Below are 19,571 nucleotides of genomic sequence, written 5' to 3' on the forward strand. Positions count from 1 at the left end.
CATTCATGTGAAGATGAGTGTCCATTATTACAACTAATTTATGGGCTATAGTCTCATTCCCCTCGATGACTCAAATACTTATTGATGCATCAACCATTTGATAAATATATCTACAATATTTATTTCTGACTTGACAAAGTCAAAGAAAATGGGAGAGAAAGTAGAAGAAGTACGGAAGAAGAAGAACAAGGAGTAAAGAGGAAATATTTTTCAGAACACCTACTTCAGAAGTTTTTTAATTTTTAAATGCATTTTAAATTATACAATTTAAAATGCATTTTTAGATTTGAAAATATCTATCAAATTACACAATTGAAACTGTATGTATTTTCTAAATGTATTCTTATAAAATTTGGAATACTTTTTTTAAAATGTATTATGAATTGTTATATTATATCTTTTAAATATGAAAATTTAGAACATACATTTTCAAATATATTATTTGAATGTATTTCAAAACACATATTTTGAAACCTATTTCTAGATTTGAAAATATATTTTGGATTGCACAATTAAAAAAATGAGATAAGCTGTAACTTTTACCTTTTCATTGTAGTTTAATGAAGGATAATTTGAGATTATGAATTTTACGGTGGTGGAGGAAGAAAAAGAAAAAAAAAAAAAGCGGTGCAGGGGGAAATAACCTTGATGGATTTTTCTTTGAGAAAAAAAGTGGGGGGTTCTGTTGTTTGCAACCATACAGAGTATTTTAAAAGTTAGAGATTAGATAGTGTTTCAGGGAAGAAATTGTAGTAGTGACGATATCATATAATCCATCATTAATCAAAGGGGTTGAGATTAAACGAAAATCAAATAAGTCGACAACACAATTTAATAAAAAATAAGGTTTTAAGATGCATCGCAATTTCTTAACGGTAAAGGGTTTAGTCTAAATAAACAAAAGGGGCACTCTGCAATTAGAATAAAAAAGTGTGGCAATTTGATATGTTGTTATGCCAAGTCAAAGTCATTGGTTCAGCTTGTGCACTTGGTTTATTTAATAAACAACACAATGCATAGTTTATATCAAATACGTTTCATATTAGAAGAAGGAAATTTATAATTTAACTTCTATTTTTCTACTCACTTTTTTACTTTCTAAGGTGGTTGAGTGTAAGTTATTAATTTTTTTAAAGAAAAAAATATAATATATTAATTAATGACCCTCAAAAATAAATAATAAAAGTCAAAACATAAAAATTGTAATATCATTCTCTAAAAAAAGTGATTTAAAGCGTAACCATATGAAGAGAGTAAAAATAAAACTTTCACGTGTTGTATCATCTTAATGTTATACGATATTATTTAAAATAAAATCTTAAATTATATATGAAAATAAAAATTTATTTTCTATCTTGTAAATATTGTATCCACACTTAAACCTAAACAAATAAAGAATTAATTATAAAATACACATTAAACTAAAACTTAACATTGTGAGTGACGATACAACAAGGAAACTAAACAGTTTTGTAATCAAGTCTATCTAGGCAAGATGCTGATTTTGGATGTATTTCATTGTGTGCACGCTACGCAATGTTTATCGAAAAAAGTAAAAAAATTATTAGCAGAATAGTAATCTGATTCATGGTTTTTAATGGATGAAACTTATTCTGAAAAAGCAATTCAGAGAGATGGAAGTGAAGAAACCATATCGCTTAGCAAATAACACTGTTTTGAGGCTTTCGCCGGAGTTCATTCTCCCAGAGGAGCAACGGCCATGTCTTTCAGAGGTTTCCGATGTGAATGTGGTTCCCATCGTTGACCTGAAAGGCTATGATGAGTGCGAAAATGGTTTGGTGAAAACTGTGTCAGAGGCATGCAGAGGAGTGGGAATGTTTCAGGTCATCAACCATGGAGTTCCACCAGATTTATGCCACGGCGTTTCTGTTGCTGTAAGCAAATTCTTTCAGCTGCCTGCAGAAGAAAGAGCCATTTACGAAACGAAAGATCACTCTCGACGAATAAAAATCTTCAACTACTATTTGAAGAGTGATGATGATGAGCAAACGAAGGTTACGATGTGGAGCGAAACTTTCTCTCACCCTTGGCATCCATCGGAGGATTTCACCCATCACTTGCCAACAAAACCACCGGAGTATTGGTATCAACCACGAATAATCTCGTGAGATTTTCAATTTTTTGTTGGTTGTGAAAGCAATGATTTAAATTTTTTTAATTTGTGGGATTGGATACAGAGATGTGTTGAGTGCATATGCAAGGGAGATAGGCAGTGTGATGAATAGGGTTTTGAGTTTGATGTCGAAAGGACTGGGTCTAGAGGAGAATGCCTTGGTGAGAAGGTTAGGTGAGAACCCTAACTTTTATTCACAAGCAAATTACTATCCACCATGTCCTCAACCGGACCTCACCATGGGATTGAATGAGCACGCCGACATCACTGGACTCACTCTACTGCACCAGTTCAATGGAGTCCCTGACTTGCAAGTTAAGTATGATGAGAATTGGGTGGCGGTTGACCCTCTCCCCGGTGCCTTCGTCATCATTTTAGCTGATCAGATCCAGGTATGTACTATACTTTGATCGTGATTCAAGATAACACTATTAGAGATAAGGTCATGAATCGATGTTGTTACAGTTATGGTTATTGTTTGGACACTGATAAACATCAGTTACTGAGTAATGGGAGGTACAAGAGTCCAGTTCACAGAGCAGTTACTAACAAGATGCTACCACGGTTGTCGCTGGCTATGTTTTACGCACCGAATGATGAAACACTTATTGGCCCCATGGAGGAGATGACAGATGAGGAGCACCCTCCGATCTACAGAAACTACAGGTACAAGGAATATATGCAAGAATTCTATCGACAACAGGGGAAAAAGAAGAGGCTCAAGGAAGCTTTTATGCTGCAACGCCAACCTTGAAGTTAATATGAAGTAATTAATAAAGGTTAACTTGTCTTTTAGTTTCATTTTTAATTTCTAAACAACTTTCTTCATGATTTTTCTCTGCATATTTTTCCTCTGTTAACAGTTTTTAGCTTATATTATTCAATAATAAAATCTATAAATATTAAAGTTTTATTCTTTTTAAGAATTAGAAAAAGATTATAAAAATTTGATAACCAAATAAATAATTAACCCTATCTTTTGAAAATGAGAAAGAAGTACAGTTTAATTGTTTTAATACAAAGTGATTAAGTTTCTCACCTCTGAGTCAAAGGTAGTGGCTTGAATACCTTAAGTCAAAGATTCTAGATTGTATATTACACAATCATACCCCTGAAGTTACATTTAGCAACTGCCGACTCTCATTTTGAAAAGAACAATGCTGTTTTCTACTGTCATAATTTCTAATCTCTTACTCTGTTTTAGATTTGTTTGGCTTCGGAGAAAGAAGTAAGAAAGAGAGAATGTAGGTGGAAATTAAGAAATCAATCAAGTTATTTGTTCCAATGTGTGAAGCAAGTCTATTAGTAATAAAATAATTTAAGTTAAAGTAATTAACACAATGGCATCATAAAATAATAGTTTAAGTATTTATTTAAATTAAGAGAAAATAGTCGAGTTTTTAATGAAATTCTAAATAAAATATATATTCAAGTAAAAGTTATTTACATATTATTGAGCACTTGACCAGTAGAGTGTGACGTTATGAGTTGTAGTCGAGAAGTAAGATTAATCACCTCTCATAATCAAATTCAATTTATATTTAAAGTATGTGTCATCACTTAATTATAAAAAAATTTCTTCTATCATAAATTAATCTTGATTACTTTAGTCCCAATTTCTTGACAATTTTAATTAACTAATTATTTTTATGCAAAGTTTAAAGATGTCTAAATATAATTAATTTATTATTCTACCATTAATCTTAATTGTATAACTAAATAAACCTTCAAATAAGAATGGAAAGTTAAATGGATACCCAATAGATACTACATTGGAAAGTGTAACCCTACTTATATCAGTAATTAGTAAAATGGTTTGGAAAGGATAGTCCCTAAAATAAGTTGGTCCTAGCATTGTGACATAAATTATATTAGACTATTTGTTGCCTAATCTTTTTACATTAAAAAGTCAAGTATGTATAGTTCGACTTAATCCATAAGCTTTTGAATCTATCAATTTTAGAAATTGTAATTATAGTTTTAAAAGATTATAAATAAGTCACGATATTACGATTATGAAAAATTAACGTTTTATTATTTTATTTTATTATATTTATACCTTTTAAAAAAAACATAAATAGAGCATAAATAATTGTTACCTAAAAATAGGATATAACTAAACTTAAAAATTAGAGTGTTTAAGTATAAAGAGAAGGTTCAAGATATTATAACACCTCAAAAAGAATAATCTAGAACTACTTGATATGATCTTATATAATTACTATTCAAAAAGTATACATAAAATATATAAATTACATTATTTATAATCATCCATAAAGGTAAAATTATAATTAAAATAAATTTAAATTTAGCCGAAAAACATAAGTTAAAAAGGATGGTAACTACAAAATTTTTCAAAAGATAACGAGTACTAAAATGCTAACTAAAATATAAACAGTTGCATTATCATCATCATCGTCAGGGGAGACAAAACCTAAATCCTCATCTGCTGAGACTAAATAATGGTGACTATTGCAAAAGGAGAGAATAACACAAGTACACAAACACATAAAAAGGTAAACTAATTGCAAACAAAACAAAAGACACATATATACAACACTATAGAATTGCAAAACAATGCGCCAAATACAACAAACTAAGCAATATCAAGTAACCCATCACACATAATGACACTCTAGACTCAATTATTTGGATCTAAACATTGATGTATGATTCCTGGTGTTTTTTGCACTTGTGATGACCTCTACTACCTGTAGAATCATTGTCAATGTGTTTCACCATACCACAAAAATGGTTAGTCCCTTTAATCATCATAAGAACCCTTGGGTCGTTCTTAATAACAAGACCTTCTGCCTCTCTCACACATATCCCATTCTACTCTACATGAGTCTTGAATGAGGATTAGAGTATCAAGATAAACCTCTAGCACTATCTCCTTACATCAATGCACACACTGCTAATTACGTCAAATAGGATTTCCCCCATGGAATCAGCTACATTCTCACACAGGCATTTGAAAACAAATATTAGAAACCGTACGACATATGTCTCTCTTGGAAATAACTAATTCTTATCATTTCTATCCAATCCAATTTAACAACACATTGTACAAATTGTTTGGGACTTTAGAAATGAAATTGCAGTTAGTGTAAAGCTCCAAAAAAATTTATATTTACATTCAAATTAAAGATGATTGAATCAAGAACCAAATGCAAAAAAAAAAATCAACCTAATTGAATAGCTATAGAGAAAGTTATGCACCGAATAAGCAACAAAGGTCAAGATTGTCAATAACCTAATCTACGAGGACCTTACGATAAAAATTGCTCTCACTACAGACTTCTAATTCAAGATCTGACTAGTCAAAGTCAAGAATTATGTGTCTAGGATCAGCTGTTAAAATTTCATTCTACAAATAGGTTGTAGTACAGGAAACTGGGTAGTGCCACACAATATGTTTCTTGGTTGTGAGATTTTGACTTGTTTTACAGTATAATTTGGTATCTTGCACTTTTCTCTTCTCAAACTCATTTTAAAGTGGTTTGTAAATGATACCAAACTGAACAATTGCAACAATCAAGATCTCCCATTCCAATTTAATTCTAAACTACCTATATTCTACATTTGCCAAATCCATATGTGAGTAAAAGGAAGACCTTAGCTAAGTAATATGAAACTCTCAATTCAAACATGGTTACAACCCCAAAATCCAACCTTATACCACATTTTACGTAACCTGCAAAAATAATACAATTTTATTTCCATTCAACTCAAGAACCATATTTCTCTAAAATCCACAACTTAACCTCACATCAACTTTCAACATGTCACTATAACCCACTAAATTCAATATGTTTCTCATAAAATAGACAACCACAATATCTTTGAAGAGATGCATCCATTTTGTAACAAATAACATTTTGAAAACTCAACTTTTCTTATTAATACATGGAATTAAACTATCAATTAACAAAAATCTCCAAATTTGCTAAAAACAAAATTCCCAAATTTGAAACAAGAACAAACATATAGTACCATAACTAAATCGAAAAAACATACTAAGAGACAATCATTAGCTTATCTTATCTTGAAAGACAACCCGAAACAACTTTACGAAACCCACCAAACCCTTCGAGTCACGAAAACTCTTCTTCAACCTAAAGACAATGCACGAGCGATTGGACCGAAGGAATGAAACACGAATTAGTAGAGAACTTAAACCAAAACCCTAAAAAGATAAATAAAATCCAAAAAAGATCACAACGCGAAACAAAAACGCAATTGATCGGGTTGACTCGAAGACAGCTCCGTCACGATCAAAACTCCTACCTTTGATCACAAAGAAGATGAAGTGAAAGTGAAAAATTGGAGAACGAAAATTGAGATAAGGAGGAAAATTTATTTCACAACAAAAAGATTTATGTGTATGAAACTAAGAGTTGGACTGCTTTTGTTATTTTAAAAAAATGTATTATTATTTTTTTTTTTAAGAATTTTACATATACCTCCTTTTGAAAACTATACTTACCTCATACCATCAAAGTTGACAATTCTGAATACAAGATTCACGATTTATAATTTATTTCAGTTTTATAACACCCATCGTTTGGAGTCACATTCTAACTAATCGTGTACTAAGCATTTTATATTTGTAGAAAATGTTTACTAGTATAATTATGTTTAAAGATGTCTAAATATAATTTATTTATTACTCTAGAATTAATCTTAATTGTATGACTAAATAAATCTTCAATTAAGAATTGAAAGTTAAATGGATATCCAATAGATAATATATTGGAAAGTGTAACCCTACTTATATCGATAATTATTAAAATAGTTTGGAATGGATAGTCCCTAAAATAGACTGGTCCTAGCATTGTGGCTTAAATGATATTAGACTATTTGTTGCCCAATCCTTTTACATTCAAAGTCAAGTGGGTTTATTTCGACTTAATCCATAAGCTTTTGGATCTATCCATTTTAGAAATAGTAACTATAGTTGGAAAATATTATAAATAAATCTCAATATTAAAATAAAGAAAAATTAACGTTTTCATTATTTTATTTTATTATATTTATACTTTTTTTTTAAAATAACATAAATAGAGTATAAATAGTTGTTACCTAAAAATATGATAGAATTAAACATAAAAATTAGAGTATTTGAAGTATAAAATAGAAGGTTTAAGATATCACCTATATTGAAAGTATACTTACCTCAATATCATCAAGTTGACAATTTTGAATAAAGGTTCACAATTAGTAATTGATTTCAGTTTTGTAACAGCATTATAACTAATTGTCTACTAAGTATTTTATATTTGTATAAATTATTTACCAGTATAAATATGTTTACAATAATTCTCAATAAAAAATTTAAAATAAATTTATAAATTATATTGTCTAGAGGGATATGAAGAATTATACACGTACAAAAAGAAAAATTCTCAACCTCTCCACATATACTATCTTCTACTCCCATATAATGCATGATCATAGGACATGAAAAATACAACTACAAATCAAAGTAAGCTATAGCATATATATAAAAGAGATAGAAGCCCTAACAAAAATAAATTATCAACAAGTTCACACACATCATTACATAGAATCATCTAATGACCTAATGAATCTATTACTTCTGAAAGACTAGTGTATTGATTTTTAATCTATATCATACTACAGTTATGGCATCATGTCCTCATTCTACTTGGTCATATATATTAGGAACTAAGTCCTCCTCACACTTAATACTTATAACACATTTAATTCTTATAACATGTTGAAATGATTTTCTTTCTTACCAAATTCATGTTATAAGAACCTCTATCGGCTCTTATCAAAAAAAAACTTTTTTTTATGAGCCTGTATATTTAGTGTAGTTTGGAAAATCTCATCAAAGAATCCTTATTCAATACACCTCCTAAACCACTCAAACATAGCATTTCCTCCTTGGAAACACTTCACACATCACATGCATAACAATTCAACAATCACACAGACATATAGACACACATACACAGTGACGAATCCTTGACCAATATTTTGGGGGTGCCAAAATTTTGGTTAAATTACTTTTTTTTCCCAATTATTATCTAAAAATGTTAAGTTGGTCCTCTGGTTTTTTTTAGTCTTAATTTGGCCATGATTTTTTTAAAATTGATGCAATTTGGTCATTCTCATTAAATTTTTTGAAGTGGATTGTTAAGTCCCATGTCTAATGAGTTTTTCTTAGTCTTTTTGCATTGTTTTAGGAAGATTAAGTGGTTAAATAGGATTTTTTAGCATAGATTTTGTCTAAAAGGACTCCAAGTCTAGTTTTATAAAAGTAGTGTAATTAAGTGTTTTTATGCATTTCTAGTGCAATCTTTAGGAGCATTGTTATTTTGGCTCAGTCTAGCATATAGGATAGGCGCATAATTAGGTAATAGCATTTTAGTTTGGTCATGGTCTAAGTGTAAAAGCATAGAAGTAGAGTTGGTCTAGCTTTAGAGGTTTAGGAATAGTTGGTGTGACTAACATCCTTTTTAGAGGTTTTTGAGTGGAATGTAGAAGGAAGGCCAAAAACATCATTTTAGAGTTCAAGAAGGCCAGCGGAGAAATTCTAAATCAGCCAAGTTACCCCAAAATGGCATAATTGACTTTTCTTGGAATTGTTGACCAAATCGTTGACTTTGAGTTGACTTTTTGAGATTCAATTCCAAATGGGTTGGAACTTGTGGGAAAAGTTTTAGCACATCAAAATACACATTTTCTAACTCTAAGATGGCTGAAAAGTGGTTCCTAGTTGCATGACACTCTAAAAGAAACTCATTTTCACATGTTTAGTCCTCTTAGGTGCTTATAATTGTAGCATAGCATTGTTTGGTAGGTTCTAATTCGTTTCTTGAGTCCTAAAATGCAGAAAGAGATATGTTGGAGCTGATTCTAACCAAGGAGGACTGCTAAATGGTGTGGACCGTAATTAAATGGACAAGGAGTGGAGAAGAGCTTAACATGTGAACACTTGAAAAGAGAAAGCTAAAGTTGCTTTGAGCCAATTGGCTTCAATCACATGTTGTAGCAAGTCATGAAGTCCAAGCTAGCAATGAATCAAAGGGAATGAACCTGGTTTAGCCAGTAGCAGCAAGTCATTATGTCTTTACATTTTCACCCTTTAATTGTGTTGAATTTCCTTTCTCTTTTATGCTGGATTGCTACCATGGTTTAAGAGTGTTTTATTGAGTGATATTTGCCAAATTCAACACTAAATTTAGGATGAAGTCTTTCTAAATTTCAAAAGGTGCATTGTCATCTTACTTTTATATCAAATGTCATTTTATTTAAGGCCAATCAGACATAAATCATGCCCCTTAAGCCATGAATTGCAACTCTACCGAAGTTTCATTGTTCCATTTGCAGCTCATGTTCGATTATGTTGGTTTTGTGTTGCAAATTATTGATTCATGATGTTATATGTGATGTTTTTGAACCATTTCCACACTCATTTCATCATTTGTTGCATCCAATTGCTCGCTTATGCATCTGTTCGCTATTTTAGTTAATTAGGGTTCTAAAATTGCGATTTTGACTTTTATTTACATTTTTGCATGATTCCTGTTCGATTCTTCAATAGAGACCATTTATGATCATTTCACATTATTACATTTGCATTCCATGCACTGAGGTTCAAGATTCGATAGTGCCCTATATCCACACATGATAAACGCTCTCGGGAATTTTGCAGAAATGTGATTTTTGCACTTTCAAGTTGTAAATTATTTTCAGAGGTTGAGTCAAGCTCTAATTAGGTATTAGAAGTGTCATGCATAGTTAGGTGGAATTTAGGCACGCTGCATTGCATATTCATGCATTGGCACATATAGCTTAGTGTTAACTCTTTATCAAACACCTTAGGTGCATTAGATTTCATTTAGGCATTTCATCGAACAATTTGCATTTTTGCATTTTCATAGCATTATACACTTGTTTGAGTTTTAATTTGAGTAGAAGTTATTAGATTTCCTCTCTTTTCACAAATCAATTTCAACAAATCTTTCATTTGTCTTTGTCTATCTCTTTGATTGATCCTCGGTTATCCATCATTGCTACATTAATATGCTTTAAATGAGGACATTGAGTTTTGATTAAACTTTTGTCCGACCAAAGGTTTATCATGTATCAAGAATTTTTTATCAAAATTTACATTAGAACTATGTTAATTACAAGAACAAAGCAAATCATTCTTATTCACAGGTTCAATTTTGAAGAAAATTTTTTTATATGTTTCAAGAAATTTAACAAAAAAAAATCAAATTGTATCAATTTTTCAAAAATCTAGACCAAATTGAAACAAAACAAAATTGAAAGACCAACTTGATATTTTTGAACGAAAATAACAACCATAATAGTAATTAAGTCCAATATAATTTTTGTATAAAAAAATAAAATCATTATATTTAATTTTTTTATGATAATAAAAAATAATAAAATTATTATTATTATCATTCTTATAATTATAAATTTAAATATAAATAAATTTTATAATTTTACTGTAATTAATTCTCATTTATTATGATTATGTTTAAAAAATTACTCAAATTGAGAAAAAATAGGTAAATTAAACAAATGGTCACTTAAAAGATTAATAAAATAATTACTTAAATTTTAAAAGTTTTATTTAAAAGATAAATTTGGAAAACAAAATATAGAAAAAAAAGAAAGAAATTTTCCTTTATATATATTACAAATATCAAATATATAAAATATATTAAAAATATATTAAATTTAAAAAAGAAAATATTTGAAATCATATATAAAATTATATAAATATAAAGAATTTGGGAGGACAATGCCCATCTGTCAATATATACTTCCGTCTTTGGTTTAAACGTGATAAGAATACACATATATTAGTTACATTTTAGTTTCTTAATTAGTGAATTTAATACATTATTATTCAATAAAATAAAAATAAATTTGTAACAATATGAAAAAATAAAAGTCATTTTTGTTCTTGTAGGGACCAAAATGTTTGTAAAAGGATAAATCTTTTATCGATGTTGAGATGTCTTAGGTCGGCACTTGAGTCCAATCTTCAATTTTATCTATAAGTCACTAGTCATCTTTACTTCTTATGTCGAGATATCCTCTTCCGATAAAAGTGTAAAGTCCTGGGCGGCAAGGGTGACTACAAGGACACTCTAACACTCAAGTTAGTTACTACAGTAAATATTATTGTTGCAATAAATGTGATCAGACTCTTACCGCATGAATAGTGCTATTTATACTACCTGGATAAGCCAAGATTGTTGGGCCTAGATTATGCAGGATTAGGTCATCTTAAGATTTAGCTTAACATGTTTACTTACCCTTAATTTCTCTGTGACTTGTCCTTTTGACTAGGTGGATCCATACTATAGCGATAACATATGTGTCTCCCCTTTCATCTTATGTCGACCTTTAAGTTGTAGGCACGTACTTAACCATATATGTACAATTATCAAAGTCATCTAAAAATACAATACTGTTTTAAAATTCTCAATTTAAGATAACTAGTATTATTATTTCTAAAATAATATTAAAAAGAATCAAGATACAATTTAAACAACATAATAAAATTATGTACATGTATTATAATTAGAATTATTATTTTTTAGATTATTTTAATTTAATATTGGTTTAATGTAAAAGGTTTTCAATAAGATAACTATTAGATTATATAGATATAGTAAAGATATAAAAAATATTTTAAAGATATTAAATTAGTTTCTTTTCTTCTAATTTTATTAATTCTAATTTTATTAAGGGCATTATAATTTGTAATAAAGTTTTAAAAGAATGAATTATAATTTTTTATTAAAGTTTTAAAAGAACACAATGATCTTTTCTCATTTAGAAGTCGTTATTAAATGAAAGTTTTTCGATCTTTAAACAAAATCAAGAGACTTGTTAGAAGAGAATATTCTAACGACATTTTTTACGTCCTCGATAAGACTATTCAAGGATGGAACTAAAGAGAAAATATCAATCACACTCAAAAAGATATTTTATAATAAATCTAAGTAAGTTCTTGAACTTTTCCATCAATCAGAATTGCAATTATATATTTTTACCATGAATCAATTAGTCAAATAATTATATCTTATCATTTCCAACAAAAAAAAGGTTTTTGTTTCGATAACAAACAGGACAAATATCAAACATAAATAAATCTTTGCTCGACATCCCATCACTACACCAAATAAAATAGACCACAAACTTAATTCTAGATTCTAACCTCAAATAAAATTCAATAATATTAAAATTCAACAACACCGACATACCAACACTATACTAAAAAAAAATTCAAACCTAATTAAGTTACTTAAAGATAAATTAGATTTGGAATCATAGATTTGGAATCAAATCTTTAAGAGAAAATAAAAACGGAGGTTTACAAAAAGAATAAAAAACAAATCACCTTCACGAAATAAAATTTATAAAAATGGTATTCTTTTTATCAACACTCAAATATAAAGTAGCTAAATAATTTTTTATGCGTGAAAAAGTTTTCATCACTCAAAATAAATGAGAACAAATTTTTGTCAGAAGAAATTGATGAAAACAGTTAATTAGAGAGTAAATTTAGAGAATATATATTTAAAAAGTTAAAACAATTTTAATAAAAATTAAAAAAGTTACAATGTTATTAAAAACAAATAAAAATATTAGTCTTGTGTAAACTTATAAATTTTTCAAAACATGTGAATAAATTAAATACAATTTAATTAAATTCACAAGATAATTTAACTAATTATCACGATATCTTATTAAATTAGATTTAAATAGATGAAATAATATTTTTAATATGACTTAATTGTTAAAACAGATCTATCTAATTATCTTAACCACAAAGGGATCTGAATTGATTAATAGGCTTTTCTTCTGTTTTAAGGTGAATCTTGAAGAAATCTTTAAGTTTTAAAGCTCAATTAATCAATTTCACAGTTCTGGATTAATGGACTGTTTTAATTCAATCAAGAAAGATTATGAGAGAAGAGAAAGAAACAAAACACAAGAATTTATACTGGTTCGACTCAGGATGAATCTACATCCAGTCTTCTCCTAAGTAACTCACTTAGGAGGATTCCACTAACATGGATAGGATCAAAGAATTACAAGCACACCTATATAATTCTAGACCCTAAAACCCAAGAACTTGATTTGCCAATCAAGAACTCCCCCTAGGAGCAATGCATCCACACAATTGCACCTAGGCCTACACTTCACACACTGAAGCAATTGTAATCAGAAATACAATAAACAAAATCAAGAAACGAATACACCTATGTTGTGCAGATTTGACAATATGCTCCTTGATTCAAGCAAGACCCATCATGGTAGAATCAACTATCAATCTTCTTGGATCTGCACTTGAATGATCTTCCAGAATGCTCAATATCTCTATTACTCTCAGAAGGCTCTCTCTCAGAAGGAAACTGTTGTAATCTATCAATTTTCTCTAGACTTAAAACAGATTTTAAAACCAGCTTTTATACAGCTTTCTTTGCTGTCATTAATGGATTAGCAATTTACCTAATTGATTATCGTGAGTATATTTTCACTGCCTTAGTGTAATACTCACAGCTAATCCATTAGTTAAATAGCTAGCTATTCATGTTTGCACAAGCAAGAGTGTAATGGTCCATTGCAGCATAAAGCAGGCCTAATTTACATCTGATAAAGAAAAACTATTAGCCTAATGCATAACCTAACTAGACCAAATCTATGTTCTATTTTAATCCAGTAGACATCATCAAAACCATTCTTCATTCATAGGTGAAGTAGCTCCCCCTACCAACAATCTCCCCCTTTTTGATGATGTCCAAAACTTTGGACTGTGATAGGCCTGCCTGCAACACATAAAGCAAACAACAACAGCAACAAAGCAAACAACAACAACAGCACATACCATATACCATTAACATACTCCCCCTACCAACAATATACCAATCTCCCCCTTTTTGGACATTAGCTAAAAGATGAGGGGATGTGTAACACAACCAAACCAGCACATACCATGAACATCACAGAGTAACAATACAAAGTATGACAATACTAACAACACAGTAGGTGAAATCAGTAGCACAGGTTAACATCAGAGTGCAGACAGCCATAAATCAAATCAGCAATTAAGTATTGCAATATCAGTTTAAATCAGTAGTGCAGAAATTTATGGAAGTATAGAGTAAATAAAAACCAAGACCAGTGGGATGGATAAACATATCCAACAGCAGGAATATCAGAGTGCATACAGGAAGTTAAGGATTATAGTACTAGCAGATGACTAATCTAATGAATTATGTAATGTTCAGAAACAAATTAGCCATAGCAGGAAAACGATAATCCATTAGAGAATTACCTAATGGATTAATTTATGCAGAAATATGAAAAAAAAATGCACATTTTACTTCCTTTTTAGTGAACAAACATGCAGTAAATTCAAAATATGAGGGTACTTCAACCAACAATTATACTTGATCACAATAGAAGAGGAACTTTTCACCTTGGCAATGCCTAAAATTTGACCTTTGTTATTATCACCTCTTGTAACATGACCAATAGTTGGCATCTAGGTTGGATCTTCCTAGGGTAAATTTTGAGAGAGTTTTCATCAAATACTCTATCTTTTCTAGCTGTCCTTAGCAGTGCTCACATCTGGACCTAGGATGCTTTTCAGATTTTTCTAATTTCTCCAAGCAAGTTATTAGATTCTCATTTTCCTCTTCTAACTGTTTTATCCTACCCTCAAGCCATTTAATCTCTCCTTTACGCTTGCTATTTGCAGTTTTGTAGCTTCCTTATGTAGTTCATTAAATGCATCAAGCAGTTCATAGTAATTATTTTCCTCATGTTCAGATGTGAAACTACTCACACTGCTTTTGGATGATTCTGCTTTAGCCATCAGACACAAATTATTTTCCTCTTCAGTGCTGTCATTAGATTCACTGGAATGCTAGAATCATTTTCTTCCCAGGCAATGTAGGCTTTCTTTTTCTTTAGGGGCTTCTCTGCCTCATTTTTCTCTTCCAGTTTCTGCTTCATCTTCAGCACATGGCAATCTGCCTTGATGTGTCTTGTCTTGCCACACTCATAGCAGGTTTGAGTTCCAGATATGGACTGCTTCTTGTTTCCTACATGACCGTTATTAGTTTTATTCTTATACTTTAAAAATTTTGAGAACTTTTTCACCATTAAGCTCAAGGCTTCACTGTTAGAGTTTCCATCATTGGAGTCATATGCAGAATCTTTTTTCTTCTGTTTTGTTGCAGATTTTACAGCACTCTTCAAAGCTATTGTGTGCCTTTTTTCTCCATCCTCTTCTGCCTTGAGTCTTCCAAGTTCTAGTTCGTGTTCTCTCAACTTCCCAAAGAGTGTGGCTATGTTCATGCTAGTGAGGTCTTTCGATTCTGAAATAGCAGTAACTTTGGGTTGCCATGTCCTATTTAAACTCTTCAAGGTCTTGATGTTGAGCTCTTCCTTGTCAAAGGTCTTGCCAAGAGCTAGGAGGTGATTTACTATATGTGTAAATTTCTTATGTACATCACATATGCTTTCCCCAGTCTTCATTCTGAACATTTCATACTCTTGAATAAGAGTATTTTTCCTAGCTCTTTTAACCTCATCCGTGCCCTCATGGGTGACTTCCAAAACATCCCACATCTCTTTGGCTGATTCACACACAGAGACCTTGTAAAATTCATCCAATGTTAGTGCAGAAGATATAATATTCTTGGCTCTAACATCATAATGTGCCCTCTTATTCTCATCAGGGGTCCATTGTGAGAATTCTTTAGGAAAAGTCTCTCCATCCACTATTTTAATTGGTTTAAAAGGTCCATTTACCACTGCATCCCATACCCCTTTGTCTACTAATTCAAGAAAGATTTTCATTCGAATTTTCCAGAAAGGATAATTTTCCCCAGCAAACAGAGGGGGTCTGTTAATGGATGCCCCTTTAGCAAAGGTTTGAGATGTATTAGACATAACAAGATCTTTCTAATCGATTAGCGTGCGATTAACCAGTTCTGGTGCCAATTGTTAATAACAGATCTGTCTAATTATCTTAACCACGAGGGGATCTGAATTGATTAACAAGCTTTTCTTCTGTTTTAAGGTGAATCTTGAAGAAATCTTTAAGTTTTAAAGCTCAATTAATCAATTTCACAGTTCTGGATTAATGGACTGTTTTAATTCAATCAAGAAAGATTATGAGAGAAGAGAAAGAAACAAAACACAAGAATTTATACTGGTTTGACTCAGGATGAATCTACATCCAGTCTTCTCCTAAGTAACTCACTTAGGAGGATTCCACTAACATGGATAGGATCAAAGAATTACAAGCACACCTATATAATTCTAGACCCTAAAACCCAAGAACTTGATTTGCCAATCAAGAACTCCCCCTAGGAGCAATGCATCCACACAATTGCACCTAGGCCTACACTTCACACACTGAAGCAATTGTAATCAGAAATACAATAAACAAAATCAAGAAACGAATACACCTATGTTGTGCAGATTTGACAATATGCTCCTTGATTCAAGCAAGACCCATCATGGTAGAATCAACTATCAATCTTCTTGGATCTGCACTTGAATGATCTTCCAGAATGCTCAATATCTCTGTGACTCTCAGAAGGCTCTCTCTCAGAAGGAAACTGTTGTAATCTATCAATTTTCTCCAGACTTAAAACAGATTTTAAAACCAGCTTTTATACAGCTTTCTCTGCTGTCATTAATGGATTAGCAATTTACCTAATTGATTATCGTGAGTGTATTTTCACTGCCTTAGTGTAATACTCACAGTTAATCCATTAGTTAAACAGCTAGCCAAGCATGTTTGCACAAGTAAGAGTGTAATGGTCCATTGCAGCATAAAGCATGCCTAATTTACATCTGATAAAGAAAAACTATTAGCCTAATGCATAACTTAACTAGACCAAATCTATGTTCTATTTTAATCCAGTAGACATCATGAAAACCATTCTTCATTCATAGCTGAAGTAGCTCCCCCTACCAACATTAATTATCACGAAAACAAATAATTTTGATCTGAAAGATAATTACTTAATCTATTTTTTTAAATTAGATTTGATTAGATAATATAACTAATTACACGTGTTACTGCATTTACATTATTTAATAAGATATTACCTAAAAAAGATATGGTTAATTATTATTATTATATCCAACTAAACTAGATTTCGTTACACTCAATTATTATTTGAATACCATTTAATTAAGTTTTTCATCTATAACTATATATAAAGAGGCCTCTTTTGTGTCCACATCTTATAATTCCAACTTTACCCTTTACAATATAATTATTTGTTAAATTTTTAAAAATTAACGATTACTTTTATAAGTTTTTATAAAACTATTTACTTATCTCATTTTTCTTTTTTTTTCTATTCATCAACAGTTATTTTCTCATATTTTCTCCATACATTTTACTTTATTTTTGATAAATATAATTTTATTTTGTTTATTAACTTGATAACATTACAATATCATGTATATTAAAAAAATGAATACACATATGTGTTTACGCTAGTATATTAGATAAGATAATTGATGGAATATAATATAACTAAATATCACAATATCTAATTAAATTATATTAGATTAGATATGATGAATGATTTAACCGTTTAGTTCACTGTCATCATTAATTAAAATAGATTTAAATATATAATATAAGTAGTTAATACGATTTTGTAAATATTTTCATATCTCTAGTTCTCTATATATAATAATGCAAAGTACAATTATATTTGTTTCACTCATAATTTTCAACATTTTTAGTACTCTTCATACTTTTTTTATTCATTTTCTATACCAAATCTCTTCATGGAAGAAACATAACAATATTGAAAAAACTCATCATAAAAATTTATTCTTCATGTCCTGAGAATCGTGAAGGAGTATGCGAATTAAAGAATAAAATGAAATATTATGCAAAAACAATATGGGTTGATGTGAAAAATACATCAAAATCTTGTGAGAGTGATCAAAAAATTAGGTACGAGAAATGCGATAAGAGAAAAGATACGAAAATGTTGAAGAAAGAGTGGAAGAAAAGAGATAACAAGCAAAAGATAAAAGATGCAATGAGATTGGACAATTACAAAAAGATGCAGTGTTGGACAATAATGAAGCATTTGATGGTGAGAAGATATGCATGGGTTTTTAAGAAGAATGATCAAAACAAAAAAGATAATGAGTTTGCGGGATATTAAGTTAAAGTTCAAAATATTGGAGTATTCAAAAGTTGATAACTTTACAAATGACATGAGGAAAGTGTTTTCTTATCCATTTGGATATCCTCCCAAAAGTGAAGTTCATAAAATTACAAGGAAGATTAGTCAATCTTTTGAGTTTAAATGGAAAATTATGAAAAGAAGTGGATATTAAAAAAACAAAATTTGTAATAAATTTTACCTTAGTGCCTTATTCAATCAAATGACGATTTTAAAGTTTCAATATTATTTTATATTTTAGTGAGATTATGTATTTTTATAATTTATATCGTTCATGATGATATAATATACTCGGTCTAATATTGTGTTTACAAATTGTATAACAAACAAAAATAATGTAAATTGTATGTTAACAATGTCCGGATGATTTTTAGATAATTAAATACTAAATATAAATATAATTTTTTTTTATTCTTCTTAAGTAATTTTTATATGCTAAAAAACAAAAATAGCGTTTAAACAACTAACTTTTAAAGTTTATTTAACTAAGATAAAAAAATAAAATGATTTGAATCATGATACATATTTTTAAATAATTATTTCAAAGATTTATTATGTTTAGATTGTTTTTAATAATTACATTTCAAATATAAAATGTTACTTATGATTATACATATATTTTCAAAGTTTATATATGTGTATAGGGGTATCACTTTCTCTTTCTTTCTTAACTTGCTTCTTGTTTTGTGATAAAAGAAAAAAAAGGAGAGTTTAATATTGTTTAAATCAATGATGGATCTTCAATCTATATTTCGAGTGTCAAACTTTTGGTTAAATTACTTTTTTTATCCATATTTTTATTTGAAAATAAGTTAGTTCTCTAGTTTTTTTTTTAATCTTAATTTGGTTCTAATTTTTTAAAATTGATGTAATTTGGTCATTTTCATTAAATTTTTTTAAGTGGATTAAGAATTTTTCTTTAAATTGACACTATAATTATGTTAATTACACAAAAAAAGCAAATCACTCTTATTCACAACTTCAATTTTCATGGAAAAACATTGATCCGTTTTAAGAAATTTAACAAAAAAATTCAAATTGTGTTAATTTTTTAAAAATAGGGTGCAAATTAAAACTAAACAATACTGGAAGACCAACTTAATATTTTGGAATGAAAATGGGAAACAAAATAGTAATTAAAGCCAAAATAATTTTTTGTATAAACAAATAAAATCATTATATTTAATTTTTTT

The 19,571-nt window shown here is 29.5% G+C and overlaps 1 pseudogene across 1 annotated transcript; it reads left to right on the top strand.

The window, feature by feature from the left end:
• The first annotated feature begins 1,601 nt into the window (after positions 1-1,601).
• On the top strand, positions 1,602-2,962 carry LOC114178866 (flavanone 3-dioxygenase 2-like; annotated as a pseudogene). The gene is made up of 3 exons (XR_014993657.1): positions 1,602-2,104; positions 2,199-2,526; positions 2,634-2,962. The product of XR_014993657.1 is annotated as a flavanone 3-dioxygenase 2-like (transcript).
• The last annotated feature ends 16,609 nt before the right edge of the window (positions 2,963-19,571 follow it).

Source organism: Vigna unguiculata, chromosome 3 (genome assembly GCF_037176805.1).
Source record: "Vigna unguiculata cultivar grain cowpea cultivar isolate G323 ecotype 2 chromosome 3, ASM3717680v1, whole genome shotgun sequence".
NCBI classification, from domain to species: Eukaryota; Viridiplantae; Streptophyta; class Magnoliopsida; order Fabales; family Fabaceae; genus Vigna; species Vigna unguiculata.